Here is a 14,160-nt window from a genome sequence, read left to right on the forward strand (position 1 = left end):
CTAACTTAGTGAGTACTAATGGGACTATAAAACATGAGAACGTCATAAGTTTTCTACTAATTTTTAAAATGTCTGCTGTAAGAAGAATCAAAATTAACGAAAGAAACAACTCAGACCAAGGGTATACCCTATTCCGTCCTGTAATGTTTTCAGAATGTCTACTTTGACTCCAAGTTCTTTGATAAATTTGGAGTTGATTGAATAATATTGTCCCATTTGTTAGTAAATGAAAAGACTTGGAAAAAAATTATATTAAGTGAAGTAAGCCAGGACCAAAGAAACATAGGTCCCATGGTTTCCCTTATTTGCAATAACTAGTATAAGTCTCAGACAAGCTGAAACGCTCAAATAAGTTGATGTTAGGTGAAATGAACCCAAAATAAGTATTCAAATACTTTTTGCTTTCATGCTATTGTTTGTGACATACGTATAAGATGATTTCTTTGTTGCTTTGTATGTTCCTTCCCCATGGTATAATCCCTATTTTCATGTATTTGATGTTGGTATAATCTGTGGAGGGGAAGGGAAAAAATGTTTAATAGGCAACAATGAGATGTACAAGTCGTTATGTCGAAAAACGACTTTACAGTTTTGGCGTGGGGGGTGGCAAAGGGGCTGAGAGGGGGGAGATGAGAAAGGATCATAAGGGGAAACAAAGGAGGAGGCAGCAATGCTTGATAAGAAATGCACTCATTACCTTGCTCATATAATTTTAAACCCTCTGTACGGTATTTTCACAATAAAAAATGTAAAAAAAAAACTCAGAAACCATATAAAGGTATTTGTGGTGTATTGATACCAGGAAAAATTAAAATGTCATTTGTAAATACCAAATGACATTTACAAAGCACAAACCATAATTCTTCTGTGAGCTAATGTGATGATTACACATTTATACTTTCCAACAAAATCACCATTGAGAATACCACAGCCAGTTCCAATCACAGAAGCAAAGCTGCAAAGAATTGCTAAAATTTTCACCTATTCATTCCTAGAATTGAGAGGGTTGATTTTACTGACATTGACTGTTTGATCCTCTTTCTCCTCACAAATAAATGCGCCATGTAGAACAATTTATATCTATATCTTAACCTCATGGGTGCCTGGTCTTTCTGGTCTGATCTTCCATCTGAGTACCAACTATGGAGCATATGTAGTTTATGAACATGGACCATTCCTTAACAAGCAGAAACACACTCTAAAACAATTGTAACAAAAACATCTATGATAATGCAAATATTCTATATATGCGTTGTCTAACAGACTAGCCACTGGCTATATGTGGTTACTGAATTTCAAATGTGAATAGTATCTGAGAAATTAATCCTTCCAATTTCAGTTAAATGAAATTTGAAATAATGACATTCATCTACTGTGTTAACTAGACAGCGTAGTAGAGTAGTTTTCAAATAAGGAAGTTGAAGTTCTCACAATAGTGGTGATAAAACATAATCCAAGTGAAGAAGGTTCAATTGGATACTAACTACATGCCTGTGAATTATCTGAGCTTTTCTGTCTTATAGAATTCAGTCATCACTCACCTAGTTTGACAGCTGGGAGCAAAGGGGTAGGAGATATAAACAAGCTACTTGGGATACTGACAATTGCTCCTTGAAGATGAGGGTTGTGCATAAATCTTTTCTATATTTTGTAGGCCGCAAAGTGTGTAGAATCCTCTAGGTAGAAAAATAATGTTTGTTTTCCTTATTTCAAAGAGTTGCTCTGTTTATCAAAATGGGAGAGAAGTCAGACTGAATTCTATAAATATACAAACAATATAGAGAAAATTTGCTACATTCTATTCGTTGATATGCTCTGGAATGAACTTTGGTTCTTTGCACATACTCTGTAAATATTTACACAATAAAAAACAGAAATGTAATTCTTTACTACTGTTAAAATACATAGAATATCTTCTCTAAAATATATTCGGAGACCTATTTTTCCTTAATTTCTTCCACATCTCCATTAAGAAATGGCTCTGTGAGAAAAGCTTCCAGATGTGTAAAATTTGAACTCCATCTATTTCTTTTGTTGAGTTGTACTCTAGATAGGATTGCAAACCCTATTTCATCTTAAGGCTTAGGGCTAGAAAAAGAATAAATATTCTCAACAAATTGTCATGCCTCATTTTTAAGGAGAGCTATGTATTTATTAGGAGAAATATGTATCCGTCTTGATAGCTAGGAACCTTCAAGAAACAAAAGAAAAAGAACAATTTTATTGCATTGTCAAGTATGTGCATATCTTCAAGTGAACACCAGCTGCTCTATATTCTGTAGTATATTTGCAAGAATATTTTTACAAGTTATTTCTAAGCTACTGTCATCCTCCAGAGTAAAGTTCATGGATGCATATTTCTCATTATATAAAGTGCAGTTGCTCAAAGTCAGAACCCATTTTTTGTGTAGGTTTCACATGGCTATCTTTGCTTCACTCAGTGGCACTGAGGCCTGGAAGATTCACTTCAAATATATAAATACACACACACACACACACATACACACACACACACACACACACACAAATATCTCACTGGCTTTCACTATTGCTTTAAAAATTAAGTCTTTTTTGTCTCTAACCCAAGAGCATCATAAATCGTCTAGCATCCATGAAAATGATAAGTTCATTATTAACTTGCAAGTAGGTTATATCTCTAGCTTCACACAATTCTAAATACTCATATGAAGAAAAATATACATCTAGAGTTTGGGTGAGCTTTTATATTATGAAGCTCTCAATTTTCATCTTATTTGCATGGAATAGGCAGCAATGCTCAATAGGTAATGTACTCATTATCTTGCTCACGTAACTGAATCACCTTTACAGTATTCTTACAATCAAAAACAAACAAAAAGGAAAAAAAAGAAAGTGGATGTCATCTGTTTCCATTAGAACTAACTAAATTTAGTGGCTGTAATTTTCTACAGGTATTAGGGACCTAATAAGTTGTGGATATGCTCCAAGACCTTTACTAAAAGCTGAGGGATAGAGATCCAAAAGTGGAAGTAGATAGGTGACCAGAGCATAATTATGTAGCTTTAGTTCACTGTTACAATAACAGGAGTGCAAATCAATATGATTTGTAGTTACAGGACCAGAAGACATATTGGAAACTGACATCAGGAAGGGTCATTAATTGTAGGAAAACAAATCAGGATGCACCAAAGGATGCAATCAACAGTGTCCAAAAAACAACACAGAATGGGATAAAGTCATTGCAAGCAAATATTTAACAAGTGGTTCACATAAAGAATATATAAAGAACATCATCCCAACAACAAAACACAACCTGATTTTACAATGTGCAAAGAACTCAGATGTTTCTCCAAAGAAGAAAAAAGTTTTAACAAGCCCACGAAGGTGTTTAACATCACTAATCACCAGGAAAGTGTAAGTCAAAATAATGAAGAAAATTACCACTTAATATGAATTAGGTAGGATAACTACAAGAAAATAAAGTAACAATGTTGACAATAGTGTGATAAAATTGAAACTTCTCTATGGGAAACAGTAGAGCATCTTTTCAAACAATTTAAAACAGGATTATTCATACCTGTCATCCTAACCACTCAGGACAGGAGGCTGAAATCCAAGGATCTCGGTTCAAAGCCAATCTGGGCAGAAAACTGGAAGTGGGTCTGTGGTTTAAATTGGTAAAACGCTACCCTTGAGGAAAAGTTCAGGGACAGTGACCCTGCTATGAGTTCAATGCATATGAAAGAAAATCCATAAAGAAAGAAAAGAGAATTGTCATATGATCCAATGACTCCATTTCTGGGCATATACTCCAAAGATCTAGAAACAAGGTCTGGAAGAGATCTTTGTACACTCACATTCATTTTGTACAATACTCAAAACATGAAGGCAATCCAAGTGGCCATCAACCAATGAATAGCTAAAGCAAATGTGGTTTATACATACAGTGGTATATCATTTCAGCTTTAAAAAGAATTATGTTGTGACAGATGCTATATTATGGATGAATCCCTGGGACACTGTCCTAAGTGAAATAAACCAGTCATAAAAATATAAAATATTACATGATTCTACTTATGTCAGTTACATAGAACAGTTAAATTGATAGAGAGGAAGCAAAATCGAATTTAATGCATATCTTGAAGCAGAGGAGGGTTGAAAATTGTTTTAATTAATATAGAATTTGAATCGTGAAGGATGAAAAGAGTGTGGTCATTGATCTTATAAAATATTGTAAATGTACTTACTACGATTATGTTGTATTCTTAAAATGATTAAGATAATAAAACCTGGGAGAGGAGAAGGAGAATGATGAAGGGTAAGTAAAATGAAGGTACATTGTATGCCTATGTGGATAAATATACCAAAATGAAATTGTGCTAATACACAGTTTAAAAAAGATAAAACTTTTAATTGTTTGCATTTGACCACAATTATTGAAAAAAAAACAACTACAACAGTCTGCGAAACAATTTAAATTTCCAGCATTCAATAAACCTGGGTTCAAAACTATATCTCACTTATGTGTGGGAGGTTGTTTTATTAAACATGTTCTTATTATTATCTTTAAGTAGTTGTACAAACAAGTTCGCATTCTATAAAACAGTATATGAATACAAGGTGTCTGACAATATTATCACACATCCCTCCCAACCCAACCCTTCTGCCACTTTTAAAAAATTGAAATAAGTGATTACATAATATTCATATATTTCACAGTATTGTGGAATCATGATTCTTAAAGTCAGAAATATATTTTAACCATCACAAGGAAAATTATCATTATCATAGTCTATAAAGTTTGTGAATTCTATGAGCTTTGACAATACCAAGTACTTCTTCCATATTAGGTGATGTTTACATTTCTTGCCTTTTGCTTAGTGTAGACGATTCCCTCTTTCCCTCTTGTTCCTCCCTTCCTATCACTGTCTTTGTATTGTGTAGTTCTTTTCCTTCTATGACCAGTGGAGCTCATGAGCCTCTCTGTTGTGTGTTGTTCTGTTTCCCACTCATTGGGTTCCTCCTCCTGGCTTCTCTCCATTGAGTGCAGATTCTTTTCTAATGTAATGAGAGCACATTCAGAGAAACCACCCCTTTTGTAGAAAATAGATCGTCAATTTTCCGTAATTTGTATGTTATCATACATATTTTCAATATATAATAGCATTTGTAGCATATGAGATATATTTCTTCTTTTTCATATGCTTAAAAGTAGTTTCTAGTTGCACATAAAATGCATCAACTATTCCCTATAGAAAATAGTAAAACATTACACATGAGGTCTAGAGCCCTTGATGTACATAGAAAAAACATCTCAGGTGCCTACCATAATATGCACCATTCCCTTCCAAATCAATAGATTTAACTGAAGTCCAGGCTAAGTAAAATAGTGATAACATTTCACAACAGTGATAGTATTTAGATAATACATATAAAAATGTTATCTGATAGCATCTAGGATATTGCTTTAAGGACAGTCCACACATATTCTGTATTTCTTTATTTCCTTATTTCTGTTCCTTCACCTCACTTCTTGGAACTTGGAAGTGATTACTGGCAATTTAGGGGTCACTTTGGGCCAAGACAGTGAGGGCTATATCCTAATGCTGGAGTATGCCTGTATCTTCGTGGAATCTTCATGCCTGTACTGTCTTCCCCTGGAATTTTAACAGATAAGAAACTAAGCCATTACTAGTTACATTGTGATGATCATTTGAGTTCTCCTGACCTTAAGATACTTACATTGTGGATTGATATGCACTCACAGAAAATACATAGTATTGCATACACACACACACACACACACACACACACACACACACACACACACACACACACACACAATCCTTTAAGTAGTTGTACAAAGGGTCATCATTCAACAAGTCATTTAATAAATACAATGCAGCTTGATCGATATCACTTCTTGTATCAGTTTTCTTTCATTTATTCATTAAAATGTCATTACCAGTTATATACTGACCATACTGTTCTGCTACTAAGAACTTGCTTCATCTGGAGTTTAGATTCCTAAGTACCTGCTTTCAGATGGACAAATATGATCTTCGCCCTGAATGCAGGTCAGAATGTACCTTCACGAGAAATTACTTCCCACAACAAAATATAGGTCTCTGAAGATAATACGAGCACTCGGGGAATGGGGACTCCTACTTCAACTGACTTTAGAAATACAGTACAGTTATTTCTCTGCCCTAGATTTGCTAAAGGTATCTTACCATGTTGGCTCAAAGCAGAACTGAATTTGCCTTCTGTAAGTAGAAATCAAATTGCATTCAAGGTAAGTGTGCAAGTTTAACTCAATGGGCTTTGCTGCTTTAAACAGCAATTTAGACATCCAATCTCTTTGTCAGCATAGTGTTTCATGGGACCCCATAAAGTACAGTGCCCTGTGAGTAACAAATGGAGATGTGCTACTCAGAGGGAGTTAAACCTCTTCAGTTGGGTAGTTATGGATAAAATGTGATGATTGGAACTGGTTCCAACATGGCAGGCATGAATGACACAGCAAAAAATTCACAACTTTTTCCCATCAATCTTTAGGTGCTAACACATGCGCTGTTACTGACTATGGTCTGGGGAGTGTCCCTCTACCTCCCATCCAATCAACAGTGTTTTCTGCACTTGTGCTCTGAGTTGGGGTATCCAATAAGGAAAATTCCACAGTCATGATTTATGCTCTAATACTGGGAAACCAATTATGAGACCCAATGTAGCACAAGCCCATCCATAGACCAATCAATCCAGGAACATGCCCTCAGGGGCAGAGACAAAGTGTTCTACATATACCTGAGGGATGTGGTTCCCTTCTGACCAGCTCTTGTTCCCCCTTTTTGCTAAGGAGTCTGTCTCACTGCTCTGTTTTCATTTTGATGAAGAATCTGTTTCATTGCTTTGTTATTGCTATGAAGGAAACGTGCTTTAAAAACATTTCTGCTCTTGAATTCTTAAAAGAAAACATACCTGAGACATAGACAATACTGCTGTTCTGAAGATGCTGGGGAGAGGGAAGCCTTGGCCTTCAGCTTTGAGACTTGATTTAGAATTCGATAATTTAGGTGCTGTGGTTTCAAATTAATCTGAACCAGGCTAATGACTGTATTTTCTCGTCTTCTTACTAGAAGCGCTAAAGGAATTAGAAATGAGATGTATGAGACATTATGTCAAAAAAAAAGAACTTTACAAATGTGGCTCAGGAGGAAGAGTGGTGGTGGGAGGAGGGAGATGGGAAGGGACGGTAAGGGGAAACAAAAGAGGGGCAAAAAAAAAAAAAGAATTAGGACAAAACAAAACCAAAACCACAAGAACCCAGTATTAGTCTAGCAAAGGGTCAAGAAATTATCAGCTTTCCTTTTGTTCATGCATAAAGCTAACAATGAAAATTTAATGTAGCCAACTAGCATCATTAAGGTATTAAATTCTGTAGAATGTGGTTTCTTCTCTTATATTTATTTCGAGAGGATATGCTTTCTTCACTAACTAGATCTCGTTCACTGACTTTTGCTTTGTTAAAAACTGTTTAAGTCTTTAAAAGGGAATTGAAGACTGCCAGGCAGGAGGGATTTAGTGTAAGATGTGGGAAGTGTTCGCATACTATGCATCTAGAGGGCTAGAAAACAGGTTGATCTGCTCACTGCCTCAAGCAATTCATAAAGTGTCTTGCATTTTCTAAAACCTAAATCCAAAGTTTCACCTTCTCCTTCCCACCAAGAATTCTCCCTCAGGCCTCTTCCTACCATAGTGTCTTGGCAGCTTATAACTGCTTTGCCTCAGAAATGTGGCATCAGAAGTGTGCCCTGTGGTCAGGCAAGCAGCTGGGATCTGGCTGATTCATCTATGGCTCTGTAAATGCTGCAGCCTAATCTGTGCCCTGTGCTCAGGGTTCAATATGTGTGATTAAGTCCATAGCTAGGTGCCTCTAGAGAGAGTAGGCTTTCCTCTTTCTATTAGCGGTAGGAGCAAAAGTACCAGACAGGTTCTTTATAATGAACCAGCCACACACAGCTGTTGGTTTCATTACAACTTGTTGAGGTGAGTTAGCCTAAGGGAGCCAAGGCAATATGTGAATAAGGTGTTTTCAACTGGAAGCTCATAAGCCTCTGTTCCAAAGAGGAAGCTGCTGATAATAAATTCTGTCTGGGAATGGACTGTGTAGGAGTTAGAATCTTTTTCTCTGCAAGTGATTGCTTGAGAGAGAGCATTAACTAAGCATAGCCATCATCTTATAAAAAGCTATTTTAACTAAAGTATATCCTGTAACTAAAATCTTTCTAGGTACATAGTTTAACACATAGGCATAGTTTAACTCATAGAACACAAGCTTAGAAAGACTTTTCTAACTATTTCTGGCCTGGTTGTCTTGGTTTAGTGAATTTCTCTGAAACTGCTATTCCCTTTCAAACTAGCCAGCTGAGCTTCCAAAGAGCCAATTGAGCAAGATTGTGAACACAAGTTCTGATCAATACCAGAAGTAGAAACTCATTAGGGGTAAAACATACATCCTACTCAGACTTCCTACTCAGAGTGGTTGCTTAATTGGCTTCCTGCCATTAACATGTCCTTTAACAGAACTAAACTTTGCTGTGCTAAGTTCCTTTCAACTTACTGGTCTTTCTTGGGGTATTGGCTTATGCTATGGGAGTATTCCCAATATCTGGAATATTGTCCAGGATCCTTGTTATACAAGGGGGATGGGGGGAGCCCTTCAGGAGGAGACACAACTGCCTTGTTGACATAGCTCAAGGTTGGGTTAAACAGCACTCGTTGTGGTTAATGATGGAAAGTGTATCAGCAATATTAGGAAAGGGCGCAAGGAACACTCCAATAAAAAGTAACCTCATGAATTGGCCATGAGTGGAAAAATTGGACTAGAGCATATTACCTTGTTGGTTTGGAAATTTCATGGGCTGAGTGAGCCTTAGGCACAAGGAGAACTTCAGTCTTGATGTTTATTTTCATTCTCTGGCCCAAGAATAAAAATCTGAGAATTGGAGGAAGTCATCTTTGAGAAATCTCCAGTAAAGGGAGAATTGAATATGAGAGGGGTGCACAAGAAACTTACAATAGGGAGGATTAACTGCACCAAAAACTGAAATCACAAGAGACCTGCTAAAATGGAGAAAAAGAATTATAGCCCTAAGGAGCCAAAGAAAAATGATCCAGGGACCTACTTCTGATAATCCACTGGGAGAATGGTGAAAAAGATCTGAGAACACTATTAAATAATGGATTATTTTTGTTATTGAGCTCCATAATGTGCACTTGTCCAAAAAATTTGTTATGCATATGTACTTGCAAGTGTGTCTTTTAAATCTTATATCCTGAAAGGGGAACTCAAAAAAGTCCTACTCACTAAAGAACTTCAGCTGCCCACTTTGACTCTGAAGCCTGGATTGTTCCTCTAGCTGATCCAAGGGTGTATGGTATTGGAACCTGTTTCTGAAGCAGACTCTCTGGGTAAACTTAAAATTCAAATTCAAATCTGGGTGCCAGTGGCATGCACCTACATTCCTAGCTACTCAGGATCTGAGGATTGTGGTTCAAATCCAGCCAGAGCAGGAAAGTCCTTGATAGTCTTATCTCCAATTAACCACCAGAAAGCTGAAATTGGCGCTAGGCTCAATTAGTAAGGCTTTCTTTCACCTTGAGCTGAAGAGCTCAGGGACAGCACCCAGTCCCAGATTTCAAGTCCTATGACCAACAAAAAACAATGCTTGGGTGAAATGGATTAAATATTCTGCCCACCATTACAGTTAAGATTGTGTGGGACAGAAACCAGAAAAACAAGTGGTCCACTTTCCACTGTGATGAACCTCAGACCCCCAAGGCATGGAATGCATTATCTGTCGGTCAAACACAGCCTGGGGAAACTTGTAAGACTGTGCTGTTGCTGTTCACAAAAGTAAGGATCTGAGACAAAAACCCTATCTTCCCAAGGCCAACAATACCTCTTGCCTTTCTATGTAGGGGGACAACTGGCATTTGTGGGAAACTTATCAAGATGCAGTGAAGGCCGAATCTGTGAAGAGATGAGTAGTAAGCACTAAGCATAGCCAGAGGAAATGTCCAATGGTATTGTGGAAGACCAGTGTTGATGATGTTCCTGGCCAACTAGAGTAATACCTGTGCTTTGGTTCAATTGGTCTTCCCTTTCACCATAACACTTCATCCACCTGTCCATTCTCAAACATTTTATATTAGTTAGGAGAGACCCCTTCCCTAGAAGGTCATTCATATTTCATATTTAAAAGGTACTATTCAGGATCCTCCCAAAATTTCCAAAAAGTTAAAAGCCAGAACTGAGATAGCAGCTTATGAATCAGTTTTATTCTGATAATTAGTATAAATAAAATATAGTTTGGGGGCTGAGAATATGGCTTAGTTTTTAAATTGTTTGCCTCACATGTATAAAGCCCTGGGTTTTATTCCTCAGCACCACATAAACAGAATAGGGTGGAAGTGGCACTGTGGCTCAACTGTAGAGTGCTAGCCTTGAGTAAAAGAAGCTCCGGGAGCTCCAGGATTGACAAAAATAAAATGTAAAGTAGAATAAGATCAACAGAGGTTTGTTAATTATACCTAAAGATTTTTTATGATTTTTATTGTGAAAATATTGTACAGAGGAGTTACAATTACATGGGCAAGATAATGAGTACATTTCTTATCAACCATTGTTGCTTCCTCCTTCGTTTCCCCTTCCTATCCCTTCTCATCTTCCCCCACGTCAGCCCCCATAGTGCCCCCTTTCACCCCTCCCCCCACCAAAGTTGTAAAGTTTGTTTTCGACATAACGACTTGTACATCTCATTGGGGCAATGGGTCCACCTGTATCCCTATTTAAACGATTTTGTTGCCTTACCCTCCACAAATTATAACAACATCAAATACAGTGAAAGCACGGGTTATATCATGGGGGAGGGACATACAAAGCAACAAAGAAATCATATTATAAATATGTTAAAACAATCACATGAATGAAAAAAACATTTGAATCCTTATTTTGGGGTTCATTTCACCTAACATCAACTTATCTGATAAAAAAAAACTTCATATAGGATTACTTTTTCCTGAATATTTTATTTAAAAGGATGTTATTTAAGTTTGAAGTTTTTAAAGACCAGCAAATAGGGGAAACATAGGAATGATGAGTACATGCTTTTGGAATAGTTATGTAATAATAGTTATGTAATAAACAATCTTTTTTTTAAATTTAATTTTATTTTATTTGAGAAGATACTGTACAGAGGGGTTACAATTACAGTGGCAGGATAATGCATACATTTCTTACCAAGCATTGCAGCCTCCTCCTTTGTTTACCCTTCACCTCCCTTCCCAGCCTCCCCCCTCCCCCCCACCCAAAAGCAGTATGGAGGTTCCTCAAAAGACTTCACATAGATCTCCCCTATGATCCAGCAATCCCACTTTTGGGCATATACCCAAATGTATACAAACAAGACCACACTAAAGCTACCAGCACAACTATGTTTATTGCAGCATTATTTACCATAGCTAAGATATGGAACCAACCCAGATGCCCCTCAGTAGATGAATGGATCAAGAAAACGTGGTATATACAAACAATCTTATATAAACAATATAAGATTGTTTCAAGGGCTGGGAAATTAGCTCAGTGGTAGTGTTTGTCATGCATACATAACGTCCTGGGTCCGATTCCTCAACACCACATGAGCAGAAAAAGCAGAAATGGTGTTGTGGCTCAAGTGGTAGAGCACTAATCTTGAGCTGAAGGGCTGAGGGGTAGTGACCAGGCCCAGAATTCAGGCCCCACGACTGAAAAAAAATGTTTCAAACAGCCTTGGGTGAGGAATGTGGGTGGTGGGAGGGATGGTTTACCATCTAAGCAATTGTGTAAAGCCAACAAAAATTTTAATGTGAGGGCTGATGTCATATTTTATCAAGCATGACTGTCAAACTTAGAGAGCGAGAAAAGTTCAGCCTGGACATGTGAGAACCTTCCTTTTTATAAAGATAAACTCTCTGTTTATACCCTGGATCTTCCAGGGTAATTGAAGAGGTGAGAACCACATGACCTCAGTTGAGCCTGTCCCACTACTTAATCAGTGAGCTCAAAACCACCAACTATTATGAGCAATGTTTGGTCATTAAAGGACAAATAGAATCCAAAAGCAACTTTATTATTTAAGTCCTAGAAAGATGCCTGGTATTGCAGAGGACTAGTGTTGAAGACATTACTGGCCAACTGGGTTGGAAACTGCACTTTGGTTCAATGTACACCCATTGCATTCAAGCTGTTTGGACTGGCCAGGTTAATAAAATCCTAACACTAGGTAAGGAGAAAGATCTTATCCCCAGAGGGTTTCCAACCCTCATATTTACATAGATGCTATTGGGGTCTCCCAAAGAGTTCCTAATCAAAACCTGCTATTTGATTTCTAGCTTTAAATTGGTAATACCTATAAAATGTAGGTTTTGTTACACATAAATAGATTGGACTCGATTTCTTATCACCAGAGCCTTATATTTATACACAATCAAGGCAATAACAGAACAACTAAATGCCACTAGTAGGATGGCATGGAAAGGATAGATCTAGGTATACTAGCTGGAAAGGGAATTGTGTCTGTGGTGATAAGAAACCAATATTGCACAAAGGCTTTACAAAGATTGAAGACTGGCAATAGGTAAAACATTTACTAGCTTGTTGATTAATACTTTGAAAGACAAAGGAATGCTGCAGTCCATATTTGCCTCTAGTACTTGTTTTCATAGTAATGCCTGTGTTTGTTTTGTAAACTGCCCTCATTCATACAGGAAACAACACCCATTTCTTAAATATTCTCCCTTTGGATACTGCTGAATCGGAATGTCTATTAAAGCTGACTAGGTTTGAAGAAAAGTTAAAAGAAGGGAGAACTGTAGGAGTTAGAATCTGCCAAAATGCTTGACATATAAACTGCCTTTTAAAGGATAGCTGCTCTCTTACCAGAAGTTAAGATTGCTTTTCTGACAAACGTTGGCCAGATGTACTGGTTTTGTCTAGTTTGAAAGTTTGAGCAAGAAAGATTATGATCCCGAGGTTGTGATCAGTGAGAACCAATGGTTGACTGCCTAATCAACATGCTTGTTTGGGTTCCAGCCAGTAGCACTTTCTTCTCCAGAAGTTAATTATGCCTTGCTGGGTATCTTTCGAGTTGGGATATGAGATGCCATATAGGAGAAAACACCAAGATATTTCCAACAACTGCTCTGGTGCACTTAACTCCTTATTTGGGATAGCTTTGGAAAAGCACAAGCTAATACTATACAAAGTGTACTTTTAAAATAGAATTTGTTCACTCTTCCCATTCTTTATGGCCACTCTCACACTTTTTTTTAATTTTATTTTATTTGTGAACATACTATACAGTGGAGTTACAATTACATGGGCAAGATAATGCATACATTTCTTACCAAGCATTGCAGCCTCCTCCTTTGTTTACCATTCACCTCACTTCCCAGCCTCCCCACTCCCCCCAATCCTTCCCCCTCCCTCCCCGCCCACCGACATTGTAAAGCTCCTTTTTGCCATTACAATTTGTATTTCTCATTGTTGCAACAGGTCCACCTGAATCCTTAAATGATTTGTTTTTCCCCATCTCCTCCATAAGTTATACTGACATCAAATATATTGAAAGCGGGGGTTATACTGTGGGGGAGGGACATAAAAAGCAACAAAGAAATAAACTTATAAATGTGTTAGAAACACATGCATGAAAGAAAAAAATCATTAAAATACCTACCTGAGGATTCATTTTCCTAACATCACAATATCTGACTTTTTCCGCTTGACTCATACATATACTAGATATTGCAAATAAGGGAAACCATGGGACCTGTGTTTCTTTGTGTCTGGCTTACTTCACTTAATATAATTTTTTCAAAGTTTTTCCATTTCCAAACAAATAGGGCAATGTCATTGTTTCGGATGGAGGCATAGAATTCCATTGTGTATATATACCACATTTTCTTAATCCATTCATCTACTGAAGGGCATCTGGGTTGGTTCCATATCTTAGCTATGGTAAATAATGCTGCAATAAACATAGTTGTGCTGGGAGCTTTAGTGTGGTCTTGTTTGTAAACATTTGGGTAAATGCCTAAAAGTGGGATTGCTGGGTCATAGGGGAGCTCTATGTGAAGTATTTT

Source organism: Dipodomys merriami, unplaced genomic scaffold (genome assembly GCF_024711535.1).
Source record: "Dipodomys merriami isolate MVZ:Mamm:240054 unplaced genomic scaffold, mDipMer1.0.p SCAF_448, whole genome shotgun sequence".
In the NCBI taxonomy this organism is placed as follows: domain Eukaryota; kingdom Metazoa; phylum Chordata; class Mammalia; order Rodentia; family Heteromyidae; genus Dipodomys; species Dipodomys merriami.